Raw genomic sequence first — 17,294 nt, 5'->3', positions numbered from 1 at the left:
TTAGTCCCAGCCATGCAGGTGTATGTCTCCAGGTCTCACCTTACTCCAGGCTGAGACGCTCTGCTGTTGGCTGGGGGCTGGGGAATGTCACCCAGGGCAATCAGACGGTGGAGCTGGTCTATCTGGATGGCTGTACTCGAGCCAGCAGCCCCCTCCCACCCCTTCCAGAGAGGCCGCGTGCATTAGCACTGCAGCGGCAGTGCAGACATGCATCCCCTGGCTTCCTAGCTACTCAGCCACGGCGCATCCTGGGGAGGAGACGGCCATGCCCCGAGCCACATGGAACTGGACGGCGGAGCTCAAGGAACCTGTGTGGTGGGACCGGCCTTTCTCTGGGGGGCATTAAAACCTGGCAAGCACCTGGGCTGGCCAGTGCCCAGCGAAGTGTCACATGAGAGGCCTCAGAGCGGGGGTGACAAGCCAGCCTCTAGCCACTATGCCCTTCAGCCCTGGGGAGTCAGCCCCCACGGGTGCAGCCCCTTGGCCTTCAGGGGGGAAGGCACTCCGAGATGCCCCCCCTGAAAAATCTGACCCCCTCACCCGCCAAGGGTCACTCCCCCAGGTTCTTTCTCCCACCCACCGTGCATGAGCCCCTTCAACTTTCTACCCGCTTCACAACCTGCGTCCAGATGCTAGAACCCTCCTTACACACTCATCCGAGTCCTGTCCTTCCTCAGACCACTGACCATCAGGACACAGGGGCCATTTGTGGAGGCACTCTCCCCCACCCCACTCACTCACCAACCCAGGGCCAGATCAAAAGAAACAAACCACACCCACACGTAACCACCAGCCCACGGGGGTGCTGGACCCACAAGGCAACAGGCTGATAAGACAATGGGGTACAAGTGCCGTCCACCTTCTCCAAGAGTTTGGCTATGTGCTAGTCTCTGCAAAAGTGCTCGCACGGATCGCCCCCACCGCCCCTCCCCGGTTGACGGCCACTGGAGGACCCAGCTGGGTTTCAGGACATCTGAGGGGTGAGGGGCTGGGCTCACTTCTGAATCACAAAAACCGGAAGTGATTTTTTAGGTTAGTGACAAAGGGAGAGCCTCCAGCATCTGCCCGGGGACCCCACGTGTCCATGGTCCAGGCTGGCACACCTTGCACAGCAGGTGAGGTCACCGTGCTTCCTGGGGACCCAGAGGGGAAGCACTGATGGGGAGGGGGCGCGCTGCCCACCACTTGCACATGCAGAACCAGCACCCAACGCAGCCTCATGTGTTGGGAAAGGGGAAGAAAGGCAGCGATGGTGTCTTCTCTGTTTTCAAACAAGAACAGCCTGTCAGCACCAGGCAGGGAACTGCCAGCGCCAGGAGGGGGCCGGCGGGGACGGCATGGAAACACCTGCACGGGCTGCTCCATGCACATTTCAAGAATCAAGCATTCAAGCGGGAGCCGGGGTGCACGCGGGCCCTCAGGATGCTCAAACGCAGACACTCTGCTCGAGGACGTCAGGGGCCTGGGAGACCACGACAGGTGCAGAGGAGCCCCACGGGAGATTTCCCACCAGATCCTGAGAGTCCAGAAAGATTCTTCTCTCTGAGGCTCTGGACTAAGTCCAGGCTGAAACCCTCTGAGCGGATCTCCGTCCCTCCACGTTCTCCCCTTCCTTGCAAAGAAGTGTCTGTGTGTGCGTGAGTGTGTGCATGTGCATCTGTGTGCGTTCTTATGTGTGCACATGTGTGAGGCACGTGCACCCACCAAAGGGAACCTAACCCAGCTTCTTAGACCGGCAGCTCCCACTTGTGGTCACCAGACCGATGCAGGACAGAAGCCCCTTGGTCTGGCCCCCGATGGCAGGACCTCGTTAAGGAAGCCTCCCCACATCCTTATAGCATAGCAGCAATTGTGTCCCCCTCCTGGCCATCTCTCCTCAAGGCTGAGGGGCCACATGTGCCCACAGGCACATCAGGTGGGCTCGCTGACTAGCCACAGGGACACAGAGCTGATGAGCGACCTCCAACCTGGTCAGGCCCCGTTTGCCCCAAGGCACCAACCTTTCCAGGTGGCAGGATGGCCACCTCCATGCCGGTTGGCTTGGGGCAGAACTCAACCTGCAGGGCAGAGCAGCGCTTGGCTCCAGCCCAGCCCCACTACTGCCCAGCTGGGTGACCTTGGCAATTTACTATGTCTCTCTGGGCCCCTGGCTTCTCATCAATAAAAAGAGGATTCAGCTGGTCTGCTGGCCGCACGTCCTGAGGGGGAGGTGCTGGGCAGTGCTCTTGGCAAGACAGCATCCTGGAAGGTGCCTGCCCAGGGGCCTTTGGGGCCTGGGTGCTCAGCCCAGCTGGGCCAGGACTCGAGATCAGCACACTGTCCTTGGCTGAGCACTGGGTCTCAAGGCTTCCAACTGCTGGAGAGCAACATAAAATTTAGGGGCTCACGCTGAGGTCTGAGTTAATAGGTGGAGAGCAAGTCCCTGGGAGGGGAGGCTGGAGAAGATGGACAGGGTGGCGTGCAGGGGATGAATGGCCTTCGGACCCGCTGAGGGCGCCCCAGGGAGCAGGCGGGCAAGGCAGGGCCACAGGGGGAACCGGAAAGGGCTGAGGAAGAGGGTGGGAGATGCCAAAGACTTACTCCTCTGGGACATCCCTCCCCCACCTGCTGTTCTAGCCTGGTGTCCGATCCTCCTGCTGAAAACGGGACAAAAATGTGGGAATGGGCATGGGTGGGGGCATAACTCAAGGGCCCATGTGCTGCACGGGCCCGGCCAGATGGGGCAGGTGGCTAGAGTATCCGGGGAAGAACGCATGGCGCGTTCCTGCTGGATTCCAGGCTTGCTCCTTACGCCAGCGGGCGGTGGCGGGGAGAGCACAACCAACTCAGCCTCCCTCCACGTGCCCTGCCCGGCCCTCTAGGGAAATCATGTTAGGGAAATCATATCGGATGCAAAACCCCTCCTTTCCGAGGCACCTACCACATGCCAGGCTGTTACAGACCTCACTGCAAATCCCAGCATAGCCCTACAAATTCCTCAAATCACTCCCATCTGACGATGGGAAAACAGACACAGAGAGGAACGATCACCACCTGACACCCTCTGCCCCTCCAGATGGTCCTGGACACTGTGCTCCCTGCTCCACCCATGGCCCCCACCACAGAGAAGCAGGAACCCCATACCACGGGGGGCACATGCCACGGAGGACCGCTATGCGTCTGGAACAACTGCAGGGGTGGGTGACAGCTGGCTGTGGGGCTGCTGGGAAGGCAGGGCTGGCTCGCAGGACAACTTCTGGCATCTCCCGGTCCCGGGAATCCCCATGTTGGCAAAGGTCTCCATGCACAGGTGGCCTGAAGCCTTTCTCCCCCTGGAAATGTGGGCAGGAACTTTAACGTGCAGCTGTGGCCACCCTGTGAGGACCTCTGAGTCAGGCCTCAGAAATCCACAGAGGGTCCTGCAGCAGGGCAGGGACAGGCCCAACCAGGGCATGCGGCCGAGGAAACCAGGGAGGCAGAGAGGGGCTCCCAGCATCACAAGCTGGACACAGTCCTGGTTGTTAGGGGCACGGGGCTCCCCCGAGGGCCGGCCTGAATCTGCAGTGCAAGTGTCAGCTGGGCCAGGCTCGGGGGTTTCAGGAGGGGCTGCAGGAGAGCTCCCGGGAGCTCAATCCAGGGAGTACCTCCACACACAAAGGAGGAGAGTCAAAGGCAGAAGTGTGAACTCCCAGTTCCAGGGGAGGTGGAGAAAAGCGCACTAACCTTCCCACTCGCCCCAGCTAAAATTTCTGGACAAGTCACATGAAATAGCCATCCAGGGGCTCTGAAAGGCAGATAGGAACAGGAGGATGGGGTAGGAATCTCAGGACTTGAGGGACGTCCTGGCAGTGACTTCTTTGTTGTTGTTGTTTGCTTTTTTTTAAACTTTATTTCTTTTAGAGCAGTTTTAGGTTCACTGCACTTTGAGAGGAAGGTCCAGAGATTTCCCATATGCCCCCTGCCCCCACGCAGGCACAGCTGCCGCCATATCAACGCCCCCTCCCCCCACCAGAGTGGGACATTTGTTACCATTGATGAACAGAGTCTGGGTTCCTCTCAATGGAACCTGCTGGGACCCCCACCCCCACGCCCATGCCCATAACCACTCCAGGGCTGACAAGGCCACCCTGGGGCTGGCCTGACGGAGGCTCAGCACAGCAGGCACCAGGACCTCGTGAGATGGTCCCGCCTCCTGGGAGATTTCTTCAGTTCAAGAACCATCCCAGAAAAGAAACCTCCAGTAACTCAGGGCCTTGGACGTTCTCACGGGCTCTGTGCTGCTGGGATCTGATGAGCCAACGATTTGCGGGGGGGACCTGGGGGGGAGAGAGCTGCTGAATCAGAGAGGAGGAAAGGTTTTCTTCCGGGGGCCAACGAGGCCAATGCCAGTCACCAGGCATATGGTTTACCCTTCCCAGAGCCCTCCCCAGATGGGAATTTCTCACACTCCTCTGACAGCTTTTCCATGTTTAACCATGCTTGCAGTCAAAATGTTCTTCCTTCTGTCCGCCAGGCAGCTCAAATGCTGGCTAACTCCCCTTTCTCTCCGCGAGGCTGGACCACAGGGCAACACGCCCCGGCGGCTCCCTCCTCACCTCTGTGGTCAGGGGAGCTACACGGCTGGGCCTTGCTGAGGTTGAGCATAATGACAGCGCCTACTGCCACCGGGCACACTGTGCAGAGTGGAGAATGCCAACAGCAAGTGGCACCTTTAGTCCAAGGCTGCAGGCCGTCCAAAGCCACATCTTCACCTGCTTTCTTCAAGGCTCTACTTTGTAGTCTTTCAATCACTCAGTGTGTTCGGGCAGCTCAGGATTTGCGTGGTTTTGACTTTGAGGGGACTTTTTCAAGCTCAAGGTGAAGCTGTGTTCACAGCAGGCAACTCCCTGTCACGGAAGCACATACACAGCTGCCTCCAGATCACCACTGGCCGATCCTGGGCCTGGTCCCCAAGCCAAGTTTAACGTCAGCTCCACCCAGACCTAGATCTCATGACCCAGTTTTTCTGGCCCCTTTCAGGTGGAAATGAGGGGGCTGGCATTTTCATATTAAATCTATTTTAAAAGATAAAACTGCCGAGAAGAGACTCTCTTTAGCTAGAGCCATTATTCTGGGGCCTCTCCACCTCTGCTTTTTATCCTAAACCAGGGGTCAGCTACCTTGTTTCTGCAAAGAGCCAGCTAGTAAACATTTTCAGCTTTGCAAGCCATGTGGTATCTGTCACAACTACGCAACCTCGTCATCACAGCGCGAACGCAGCTGTATGTCTTGCAGAGACCAATGAGCATGCTGTGTTCCAGTAAAACTTTATTTACGAAAGCAAGCCGTGGTCTGGATTGAGCCATAGTTTGCTGACCCCAGCCCCAGTAACTGGGAGAAGTCCCCACCACCTTCCTCTCCTCAGTTTCATAACCTGGCTGTTTCTTGCCATCACCATAGACCTAGAAATTTGTTATGCAGCTTGGGAGACTCTTCCTTCAACTCTGCCAAGAACCCATCAGCACAGGTGACACACCATAAGACAAAAAGAATGTATTAGCTCCCTTCACATGCAGCAGAGGTAAAACACACACACACACACACACACACTCACACTCACTCACTCTTATAGAAGAATGACTTTGGGCCCTGTAGGAAGAATATTTCTAAAGGGGAAACTCACATCAGTCATGGCAGAAAGTGTGAGCCAGAATCTTGATTCATATAGAACAGAGATTGTGCTGGAAGACAGCACAGGACACTTGTAGGAAATGAATCACTTATGGAGCCTAAGGAGGAGGTTTGTAGGGTTTCTCGGGAGACGCCCCACCCTGCCCCTCCCAGAGGAGGGGCTCGCACTGCACCAGGGCCTCCAGGTCCCAAGGAAGGAGAGCAGGATGTGGGCCAGGGAGCTTGCCAGGCTGGGTGGAGCGTGTGTTTTTGTAGGTTTTATTTGCCTGTTTTCAAAAGGACTGAGGCAGCTCTCAGAAATTAAACTGTGAAATAAGACCATGTGAAGAAAACAAAAATGAAGGTCCAAAGAGTGTTTGAGGTCCCTGGGGTGCATGAACTGTGCCAGCTGGCCCCCAAGCTTCCTGATGGCAGAGGCCAGAAAGGTAGATGAGCCTTGGGTAATGGCTGCCCTCAGAGGGGGGAGCTGGGACTCAGGAAGGCTGGGGGCCGGCAGTCACTCACTGTGGACTCCTTAGGCCTACGGTTCTCCCCCACCCCCTGATCTGCTGGAGCAGGTGATGCCAGAGGTTGAAAATGAGGGCCAAGCCCTGGGTCACCCTGGCCTCATCCAGACCCACAGGGATTTCCCCAAAATCAAAGCCCTGATCAGCCTCCAGCACAGACTGAGCAGGAGGGCACTCAGCCCATGCCCTCCGAGTCCCCGGGTGTGGGAGCCCCAAGCAGGGGCCCCGCAGTCTGGTCTCCGGCCGGCTGTCTTTGCTTTGGCAGAGCCCACGCCCTGCACCTGGCCAGCCTGCCGTCGGTGGGGTCAGAGAAGCAGGGTGGGGCCACCGAGTGAGTGGTCCTGGAGCTGCACAGAGAGGAAGCCCCCAAATAATCACCACCTGCACTGCTCTGGGCTCCGGTGATGCCTTTGGTCCAGGTCCCCCATGGCCGGAGTCCCCTGTATGTACGTGGAAGGGGGCGGCCAAGGCACAGGAAAGGCACAACCCCAAACTGCTTCTTTCACTGCTTCACACACGTCTCGGGGGAGCTGACCTCAGTTCCACTCCAGACACACTCGGGCACATCCTCCCCGCAGCAGCCGGGCCAGCTGCCCCAATGCCGGCTCTGCAGTGAGGTCTCCGAGACTGTCCCCGCACCATGGTGCCAAGAGGACCAGAGAGCACTTGGCTCCAGGCTCCTCCCCACCTCCCCCCACCCACTCCCGCTCTGGGCTCATTGGGGGCTGCTCTGCCCAGGTCCGGGAGGGAGTCCCTCCTGCCCTGATGAGCGAAGGGGCTCCGGGCAGACACAGCACCACAGTAGGCGGCAGGTGGGGAGTGGGCTCCCCTCTCGGCCTCTGCCCTCCCCTGCTCACAGGTGGCTCAGATTTCGGGACCTCTGACCCTCGCGGAGGCAGGGGTGGAAGCTGAGCTCTGGAAGAAACGGTGTCTACCCCGGGCACTGCCAGCAGCTGGCCCCACCTGGACCCTGGTGCTGCAGGCAGGTCACCCTGAATGTCCCCTTGTCCAGTCTACTGAGAGCTCTAAGAACAGTTAATCAAGTCAGCAGTACAAATGCCACCTCTGAGGCAGCCCTCCGGACAGGAGAGCCCGGGGGGCCAGAGGTGTGTCCCTGGGCAGCAAGGGTGACCATGTGAGGTGGCTGGTGCCGAGGGACCCGTGCCCACGCCATCTTCCTGTTGTGGAGTCGGTGCCTTCATGCACCCCTTCAGCACCAGCTTCCTTTCAACCGCGTGGAAAGGAGAGATAAACGGGCCCTCCGGGCCGGTGGCCGAGATAAGGGTACTCTGGTCACTCCCCCTTAGCTGCTCGTGGAGCTGGGTGCCAGGGCCTCTGCCCTTGGGAAAGGCAGGTCCAGGCCTCGCTTGGTGGACAGGGGAGGAAGAGGGGGTGAGCCCAGGGCTCATGCTGCAGGAAGAGAGGGCCAGAGCGCCCGGTCCTCTCTGTGTGGGGAGGTGGGTGGAATAGGTACAGTTGGGGCCTAGAAACAAAATGCGGAATCTCAAGGCCAGGGCCGCAGCCCCCTGTGCGCTGGGAGGGTGGAGGTGTGCCGAGCCCTCCTTGGTTTGTAGACAGCCGTCCTCCTGTTCATGGGGCGTTCTCTCTGTGTGCCATTTTGTCTCCAAATTTCCCCTTTTTGCAAGGACACGATCATGTTGTGATTGTGCCCAACCTAATGACCTCATTTCAACTTGGAAAAGGCCCTGTCTCCAGAGAAGGTCACACTCTGATGTACTGGGGTTAGGACTTCAGCATATGAATCTGGGGGGCACAGTGCAACCCGTAACACTGCCCTTCTTTTGTTTGTTTGTTTCTTAAATCTCCAAACCTGGGTGATCATTTGTGTGTGTGTGTGTGCGTGTGTGTGTTAAAATATACACAACATAAAATTTACCACCTTAACCATCTTTTAGTGTATAGTTCAGTGGTGTTAAGTACATTCACGTTGTTGTACAACCATCACCACCATCCATCTCCAGAACTTTTTCATCTTCCCAAACAGAAATTCTGTCCTTATTATAACAGTCACTCCCCACTTCCCCCTCCCCCAGCCCCTGGCACCACCATTCTACTTTGTGTCTCTGTGAATTTACCTGACCTGGGTACCTCACAGGTTGTGGACTGATGTCCCCCTAAAGTTCATCTGTTGAAGCCCTAACCCAAAATGGTAGTAGTGAGCTACGCTCACTGTGTCCACGAACATGCAACCAGACAAGGCCGGATGAGGACTCAGCCAGAACTCATCCATCTGCACAACAGGAAGAGAGCTTACCCTAGAACCAACCCAGCTGGCGCCCCATCTCACACTTCAGCTCCCAGAACTGGGAGAAAATAAGTTTTTGTTGTTTAAGCCACTCAGTATGTGGGATCTTGTTATGGCAGCCTGAGCAAACCAATGTCTTCAGACAAGTGGACCCTATAGCATCTGTCCTTTGTGACTGGCTTATTTCACTTACATAGTGTCCTCAAGGCTCATCCATGCCTCTCACATAGAGCAGAACTTCCTTCTTTTTTAAGGCTGAGTGATGTTCCATTTTATCGCTGGACCGCATTTGGCTTATCCATTCCTCTGCCGATGGACACGTGGGTTGACCCCACCTTTCAGCCGTTGCGAATGATGCTGCTGTGAACGCGGTGTACACGTACCTCCTCTCTGGACCCTCCCCAGGCTTCCTGCAGGAGGGGCAGTGCCGAGGCGGAAGTGGGGAAGGTGGGTCCTCCTGCCCGTGGCTGGGCCCTGGCCTGGGCTCCATGTGATGTTCACCAGATAGGGAGCCCTTCCCTCCTGCCATCTTTTCTTTCCTACCCTCCGTGTTTCCTCCTTGGAGTGGGAATGGGCTGGGGGATGGGGGCATAGCCATGCAGTGACCATGACCTGGCTCCTGGCCGGGCACCTGGGCCAGCAAGGAGGGACCACGCTGATGGCTTCCCCTCCACTCCTAGACCACGGTCCTGTGCCCGGCGCTGCCCTCTTGCAGGTGCCATCCTGCTGCCTTCACCACTGCGCCCCTCCCACCTCCTTCCCTGAGGTCTTGGCCTCAGGCACTGGGAACTCAGCGTCCCCTTCACTGTTCCTCCCTCCATCCAAGCCCCTCGGTCTGGCCCTGTCTGTTGTGTGTCCATGTCTTGCTCTCTGTTCCCACTGAAGCTGGGCCCTCTACCGGTTCACCTGGAGTGACCGTCACAGAAGCCTCCGGCCGGTCCCACCTCCAGCGCCACACTCAGACATACTGCCAGTGTCACTGGCTCCCGGGCCCCACTCTTGCTCCAGACCTTCGAGGCCCCTGATTCTTCCTAAATGAAGCCCGAGTCCTTGGCCCGCAGCCCACAGCCTCCCCAGGAGGACTCCTGCCGCCTCTCCTCTAGCTCCCAGCACGTCACCCTCCCAGCCTCCCACATGCGGGACCCTGGAGGCCCTGACCCCCTCCATTGGGCGTCTCTGCTGGCTGAAGGCCCAGTCGTTCTTCTGTCTCATGTGGACCTCGCCTCCGTAAAGCCCTTCTGGATCTCTCGGGTCGGCCGTCTCTTTTCTGACTCCGTGGCACCACTTCCAAGCCATGGGCTATGTCTGTGTCAGTGTCCTGTGGCTGCCGTAACAAATTATCACAAACTGTGGCTTAAACAACAACTGTGTGTGCTCTCCGGTTCTGGAGGCAGAAGTAAGTCCAACGTGAAGGTGGGGCTGGGCCGTGTCCAGCTCTGGTGGCCCCGCGGACTCCTTGGCTTGTGGCCACATCATTCCAGCCTCTGCCCCCATCCTCACACGGCCTCCTCCTCTTCTGTCCTTCCTGCCTTGCGTTCTGGGGGAACTAGCGTCTGCCCCCTCACTCCATGGTGACTTCCTCGGGGAGACAGTCTCTGCTGCCCGCCTGAGGGTCCAGCTGCCCCTCATCGATGGCCTTGCCATGATGCATGCGTCACGTGACTCCTGGGGTTCTGCAGCCCCCAGGGGCAGGGGCTGGGTCTGTGGTGCCCGCCATCGCGTGCCTGGCACCGTGCCCAGCATGACTCATGGGTGCCCTACGTCTTGGCTGAGTATTGGGTGCTCAGTACATACATTAGTTTCATTGTCTGAGGCCAAACTGCTGCCGTGGTCAGAGTCAGGCTGTGCAGAGTAACAGTCACATCATCCTAGCCCGAGGGCTGCAGCTCCTCCCAGCTGGTGCTGCAGCCTCCGCCCGCCCCTCCCCCTCCCGGCACCAGCTGGCTCAGGCCCAGGCCCAGAGCATAAGTGATCTTTCCCTTCCCGAGGATCTGGGAGCGGAAGGCACAGGTGGGTCCTTGGAGACAGAAGAGAGTCCGTTGATAATGTTCTAGATGCTGATTGGGGAGGGTCCTCGTCTGCCCACACTGGGGGCACTCGGGCTTTAGTGCTGAAAGTCCTCGGCAGAGTTGACCTTCAGGCGATTCAAGCTCCACCCAGCTGGAACCCAAACCCTGGGTGGGAGGGGCCGTGGGAGCTGTCGGGCCATCACCCCAAGAGCTCAGCCTGGGCACCTGGGGCTGCCTGGCGAGTGGGGCTCAGGCCCCTCCCGACTGCATTTTCCAACCTCTTGTGGGGACTTAACCAGCCTCGGGGCCTTCTGTGTGGCACACGCTGGTGTGAATTGTGAGCTCCCCCTGCCCGGGCAGTTGGGACTTGCCATGCTGGCCTGGTGATGTCATTGTCGGGGTGGCGGCATGAAGACTGAGAGGTCCTGGTTCCTGGAGTGCCCTCTCTGCCCCTCCTCCCACAGAACCACGGGCTCTGAAGGCAGGCTCTCACCAGGATGCAGCGGCTGACTGGATGGGGGATGTGTCGATGGAAAGGATTTTGACCCACGTGGTGTAGTTGCAGGAAGGAACGGCTGCCAGCCTGACGGTGGAGGAGAAAACAGAAGAACCACCCAGATATCTCAGAAAGCGCGGCAGCCTCTCACTGCCCGTGGGTGGCCTGGGGTTACAGTGCCAGGCCGTACTGACCTCTGTCTGGAACGATGCTCCGGGTCTTCAGGAAATGGCTGGATTACGTTCTGAGGTCCCTGTTTAAGAGAAAAACAGGTCCGTTTTGTTCTGTTTTGTATTGAGATGAAATTATACAACAGAAAACTAAACATTTTCAAGTGAACCACTCACTGGCACTTAGTTTATTCACAATGTTGTGCAACCACCGCCTCTATCTAGTTCGCAAACATTTTCTTTTTTTTTTTTAATATTTATTTATTTTTTGGCTGCGCCAGGTTTAGTTTCGGCATGCTGACTCTTAGTTGCGGCATGCAGGATCTAGTTCCCCAACCAGGGATCAAACCTGGGCCCCCTGCATTGGGAGTGCGGAGTCTTACCCACTGGACCACCAGGGGAGTCCCCCCAAACATTTTCATCACCCCAAAAGGAAGCCCCATACTCATTAGGTACCTGCTTTCTGTCTCTATGGATGTGCCTATTCTGGACATTTCATATAAATGGGATCAGGCAGTATGTGGTCTTTGGGGGCTGCCTTCTTGGCATAATGTTTGGGAGATTCATCCATGCTGAAGCCTGTGTAAATACTTCCTTTCTAAGGCTGAATAATATTCCCTTGTATGGATAGACCACTTTGGTATATCAATGTGTTTATCCATTCATCAGTTTTTTTTGTTTTATTTTATTGGAATATAGTTGACTTACAGTGTTGTGTTAGCTTCAGGTGTATAGCAAAATGATTCAGTTATACATGTACATATATTCTTTTTTAAATTATTTTCTCATATAGATTATCACAGACTATTGAGTAGAGTTCCCTGTGTCATACAGTAGGTCCTTGTCGGTTATCTGTCTTATATGTAGTGGTGTGTGTGTTCACCCTAGGCTTCTGATTTATCCCTCCCAATCCATTCATCAGTTGAGGGGTAGTTGTGTTGTTTTACCTTTTGACTATTTTGAAATATTGCAAAAGAGAGTGCTCTTTGAACATTCTGGTACAAGTTTTGGTTTGAATACCTGTTTTCATCTCTTTGAGTTACATACCTCAGGAGGGTAATTGCTGAGTCATACGGTTATCAGTTCGGCTTTTTAAAAATGTCTTCGCTTTGAAATGTGTTTGGAAGGTGACCGAACTGGGCAGGTCACACGGCGGACCTGGGTGTAGTTTTTCTCTCGGAGACTCAGTTTCCCTGTCTGAAAAATGGGCATCTGGAAGTTCCTGCCCCCTAAGGGGATGGGGGTGGATTCAAGGAGATGATGTGGGTGGGTGGCCAGCCCTGTGCCTGGCCCAGAGGCTGTGCCGGGCAAAGGTCAGCAGGTATTTGGCAAAAATACCCACTTGCTACATCAGAGATTTGAGGGTTTTCCACTGTTTGGGGAACTTACTTCCCTGTAGCACCACAAACATCCTCTGACTGTACCCAAGTTCTGCTACAAATAAAGGAGCCAGCCTTGGACACCGAGCCCCAGGACCAGTGGCTCATCCCACAGATGGAATCTGCTCTCAGCACACAGGGCAGCAGGAGGAGGAGGGCTCAAAGCTCAGGATGAGTGTGGCGTCCAGAGCCAGCTGTGTCCCGTGGAGCCTGTGGGTCCTTTGGTGAGACCTGGACCTCCCTCCCCGCCCAGTTTTCTGAGCCTCTCCCAGAGGGACGATGCCTACCTGGCAGGACACCCCCCAAGGATGTGAGCTGCTGTCTGTGAAAGTACCCAGCACTGCACCACCAGCACCACTGTGCTGCTGCCCTGGGACCAGGAAGGGGTGCGGGACCGGGAGAGGAGGGCGGGAGCCGGGAAGGGGGCTTCTGCAGACACGATGCGATGTGGTGAGGGCTCCAGGGCTGCCTCACGCTGCAGCTGGCTGAGACGCCGGAAGGAAGCCAGTATTTGATCTGCTTTTAACTTTGTGAATAAATATGGCCCAGCCTCTGCTGGCGGTGTAAATGGGGATGGAGACCACCCGCTGCCGGGGTCTTCCTGTCGCCCCACCCGAGTTCCCGGTGCCCCTTTTCCTGTTCTTCTTTTTTTTTCTTTGGCTGCGCCACGCAGCTTATAAAATCTTAGTTCCCAGATCGAACCCATGCCCCCTGCAGTGGAAGCACAGAGTCTTAACCGCTGGACCGACAGGGAAGTCCCCTGTTGTGTCCTCTTGACCCCATGCGTATTTATCAGCGAGCCACTCCCTGCTCGCCAGGCCTCTCTCCTCGTCCCTTGTCTGTTCTGGGCAGGGAGGGCTGAGAGCGTAACCTTTGCTCCTCCTGAGGGCCTGCTCCAGACTCACGGGGTGGGGAGGGCACGTTGACCTGAGGGTGGGACAGGGCTGGGATCTCGCAGCAGCAAGGCAGCCGAGGCGGGAACTGGGGACCCTCCAGGCACCTCGGGTCCGGGAGGGGCCCCCTGCTCGGCTGCCCCCAGGAGGTGAGCAGCCAGTGGTCCGGGCACACGTTTCATGGGAGTCCTGCAGCGGGGGTCCCGCAGGGCCCGGCAGAGGCCTCGGAGGGGTTCTCGCTCCCTGAAGTGCAAAAGCAGAAATGGGGAGGGGCGTGTCGAGGCTCCTGGGGGCCCTGTGGGGGGCTGAGGGACTGAGGCTGGTCCAGGGGCAGGTGGCGCTTTCTGGGCTGGTGTGGCGTGGCTCTGCCAGGGCAGGGAGGACAGCGTCCGGGAGGTGCAGGCGCGGATCTGCGATGGGCCAGGTCCTCCTCTGACCTCAGGAGCCCGGCTGGCGGGGATCTCATCCAGCCTGGCTGGAGAGAGTGCAGGTGGACAGGGAAGAGGCCCGGGAAGGGGTGTGTAAACTCAGAGGAGAGGGGCGGCTCGGACCCGGCGTGCGGCTCTGCCAAGTTGACGGGTGGGCAGCGTGATGGCAGGGGCTGCCCTTGAGGCTGCGTTTACAGAGAAAGCCCAGGCTTCCCTATTGTCTTTATTGCTCAACAAATACACAGGTGGGAGGGTGTCCTGGAGCCTGGGTGGCCATCACCCAGCCCTCTCTCAGGGAGCACACCCTTGGAAGTTTCAATTCTATGCTTATTTTGTGCGTATTTTAGATGTGATTGCCGAGGGGCTGCTAGAGATTAAGGGAAGCCGCCCTCGTCCGCTCCCCCGGTACCGCCACCCCACCATTGCCACTGGTGGGAGGGGCTTAGGAATGTGTCATGTACGTAACATAAAGTGGACCACTTTAATCATTATAAGTGTGCCGTTCAGTGGCATTAAGTACATTCACATTGTTGTGCAGCCATCCCCACCATCCATCTCCAGGACTCTTTTCATCTTCCTGAACCAAACTCTGTCCCCATTAAAAAATAACTCCATTCTCTTCTACCCCCAGCCCCCGGTAACCACCGTTCCACGTTCTGTGTCTATGAATTTGACTGTTTAGGGACCTCATATAAGTGCAGTCATAGAGTAAATTTGTCTTTCTGTGACCGGCCCATTTCACTTAACATGGCATCCTCAGGATTCATCCACGCTGCAAACAGGTATTGGAATGTCCTTCCTTTCTAAGGCCGAGTGATATTCCATTGTATGGATATATGGATAGACCACGTTTTGTTTATCTGTCACCCATCGATGGGCAGGTGGGTTGCTTCCACCATTTGGCTCATGTGAATAGTGCTGCTGTGAACTTGGGTGTGCAAATATCTGTTCGTGTCCCTGCTTTCAATTCCTTTGAGTATATACCCAGAAGTGGGATTGCTAGATCATATAGGAATTCTATGTTTAATTATTTGAAGGATTTTTTTAAACCAGTGTCGTCCTCGAGGTGTAAGAAGGGGATGTGATCCCCAGCCTCTCAAGTTTTTGCTCCGATCCCTGGCACCCCTGGAGCTGTTCCGCCTTTGGAAGCTTTCCTGGGTAGCAGGAGTGCCTAGCACAGGGGTAGTGACCTAAGTCTGAGCACTGGCGACCCTAGAAATCTGTTACAGAACAACACTTTATTGAGCAGTAAGGGACCCCACTGGGGACAGAAAGGGCTGGGAATTAAGGAGCATGTGAACCTCGGGGCAGGGTGCGTGCTGCTTGACTCTCCATCCTGTTCTTGCTTCAGGGAGCAGGTCTTCCTGGGTCTCTCTATCCTGCCTCCTGAGACCCCAGGCAGGAGGCTCTTTGGGAAGCCACAGATTGCTGCTTTCAGTTTCAAAAAACCCAGCATGGCCGCTGACAATGGCTCAGGGCAGGATCCCATGTGGTAGACTGCTAAGGCTTCTCTGCACCCTGTCTCTGCTCCTGCATCCTCCTCGGCTCGCAGAGTGCAGACTTTTCTTTCTTCAGCTCACAAAGGGGCCCCTGAGGATTGAGCAGAGGAACATCACGTTTTCTTCCAGGCCAGCTTCAGCCCTGGGATGTTAGGGCAGACTCTCATTTCAAACCTCAGTTTCTGAGACTCCTTGCTTATGGCCATTTAGTGTGGAAGGAGGCTCCTGGCTGAGGAAGGCTCAAACAGAACGACGCAGGTTCTAATCTGTGGCAGTGGGCAGTGGGGGGACGGGGTGGGTCACTGCAGGAAGAGGCATTCGCTGCCTTAGGCAGTTAAACCATTGCCCTCTCTTCAGAATGGCTCACCAAGCAAGATTCTGTGGGGTCCACCTCCTGGAACCATGCTGCAATCGCCGGATTTTGGGTCTGGGGCAACCCAGATCTTCGTCCGACTTTTCCGGAGTGTGCTTTCTCTTGGGAGCATGTCTGGGGACTGGCTTCTCTGGTTCCACCTTTGCTGGTGTGGCCAAAGGAACATCCCCGTAGGCCCGGTAGCCACCAACCAGGCAGTATGTCTCCCCATGCCAGCCCAACTGCGTTTCTCCACACCCTCGGTTGAGGACACAGTAGTGACCAGGTATAGGAGGAGAAATGGGAGCCACTGCTGCTGCAAAGAAAATCAGAACTGATCAGTCACTTCTGCTGTACACAGTCTCCTGCCAGAATTTCCCTCTCTCCTGTCTCTCCCAGTTTCTGGCTGAAGACCTTCAATCTACTTGACATCCAAAACACAGCCTTGGCCCATCACCTCTATGAGTCCCTAAAGAAGGGACACTGGCTGCAAAAGCAATTCCTAGAGCCTACGGCTGCAGCACATGAGGAAGTCTCTTCACCGTTTCCAGGGAAAACAGTAGAACCCGAAAGTAATTGCAATCATGATCCTCTCCATCTCTCCCTTCCACAACAGAGAAAACATTTCTTGCAGTCTGTCACTTCTGAGGCTTTAATGGAAATGTCTTTCAAGGTTTGGAAAAAAATAATCTAATATAAATTGGTTAAGAACCCCTCCCACCTTGGCAACCCCTCTTGGGCCCCATTTATACTGCCTGTTTCAACCACACTGAACTCTAGCCCTCTGATACTTTTATCTAGATTAGAACAAGGCCAAATACAGAGGCAGAGTGATCAGGAGACTCAGAACCGCGTTCTGGGTACCAAGTCTAGGCTCACATCAACCCAGCCTCCTGGGACACCATCTCCTCAGCCCTCCAGTCTCATTAGCACTTCAACACCCCTCTTGGTTCTTCCGGTCTTCCCATCAATATGGCACCACCCTCTCCCCTAGTACTCAGCAGCTCAGGATGGGATGTGTTTGAGGGCACCGATATAGATGTCTACATGACAGCACAGAGGTGCCTGGGTTTGAAGGTGTGTTTCAAGAGTGGCCCTCTTCCTCAAACTGCTCCATTTACCATTTGCCAACAAAAATGCACTTGTCTTTTGCTAAGAGGCCAATCAGGAAAGGTTCTGAATGGAAGCATCCTGTAGCCCAAAGGGGAAGGCTACATTTATAAAGATCAGAACCATCCTGCACACTTGTCCAGGGATGACCTTTCACTTGTCCTCAGCAGTGAGCACTGTGGGTCCCTGAAGGTGTCCCAGATCACTGGTATTACTTACAGCTGGGAAAGTGCTCAGGTGTATGTGGTGGGCAAGCCCCACAGGAACATGTGGCAGCCAGGGGAGGTTGTGTGTACACCATGCCTCCTGTACAGATGCCCGGTCTCAGTGTACCTGCTGCACTGCCCTCCCAGGGAACAGAGGACAGGTTACAGTAAATATAGAAGATCCGGTCAGACATTCTCTCTCAGACAACCAAAGAGATTGGTATCTGGTGGAGAACTGGCAGGGAAATTTCTCTGAGGGCAGCACGTTGGCATAGTTACCTTGCCATGGAAACTGTGAGAAGGCCTGTGAGGTCATCATTACCCAGTGAGG

At 56.0% G+C, this 17,294-nt stretch overlaps 1 protein-coding gene across 6 annotated transcripts in view; it reads left to right on the top strand.

Moving 5' to 3' along the window:
- BCR (BCR activator of RhoGEF and GTPase) overlaps positions 1-17,294 on the top strand; it is a 102,649-nt gene that overhangs the window by 30,479 nt on the left and 54,876 nt on the right. The gene's annotated exons all lie outside the window — the stretch shown is intronic.

This window comes from Balaenoptera borealis (genome assembly GCF_965194805.1).
Source record: "Balaenoptera borealis genome assembly, chromosome: 14".
NCBI lineage: Eukaryota > Metazoa > Chordata > Mammalia > Artiodactyla > Balaenopteridae > Balaenoptera > Balaenoptera borealis.
Note: the sequence above shows the minus strand (reverse complement) of the source record. Positions and strands in the feature narration are given on the sequence as shown.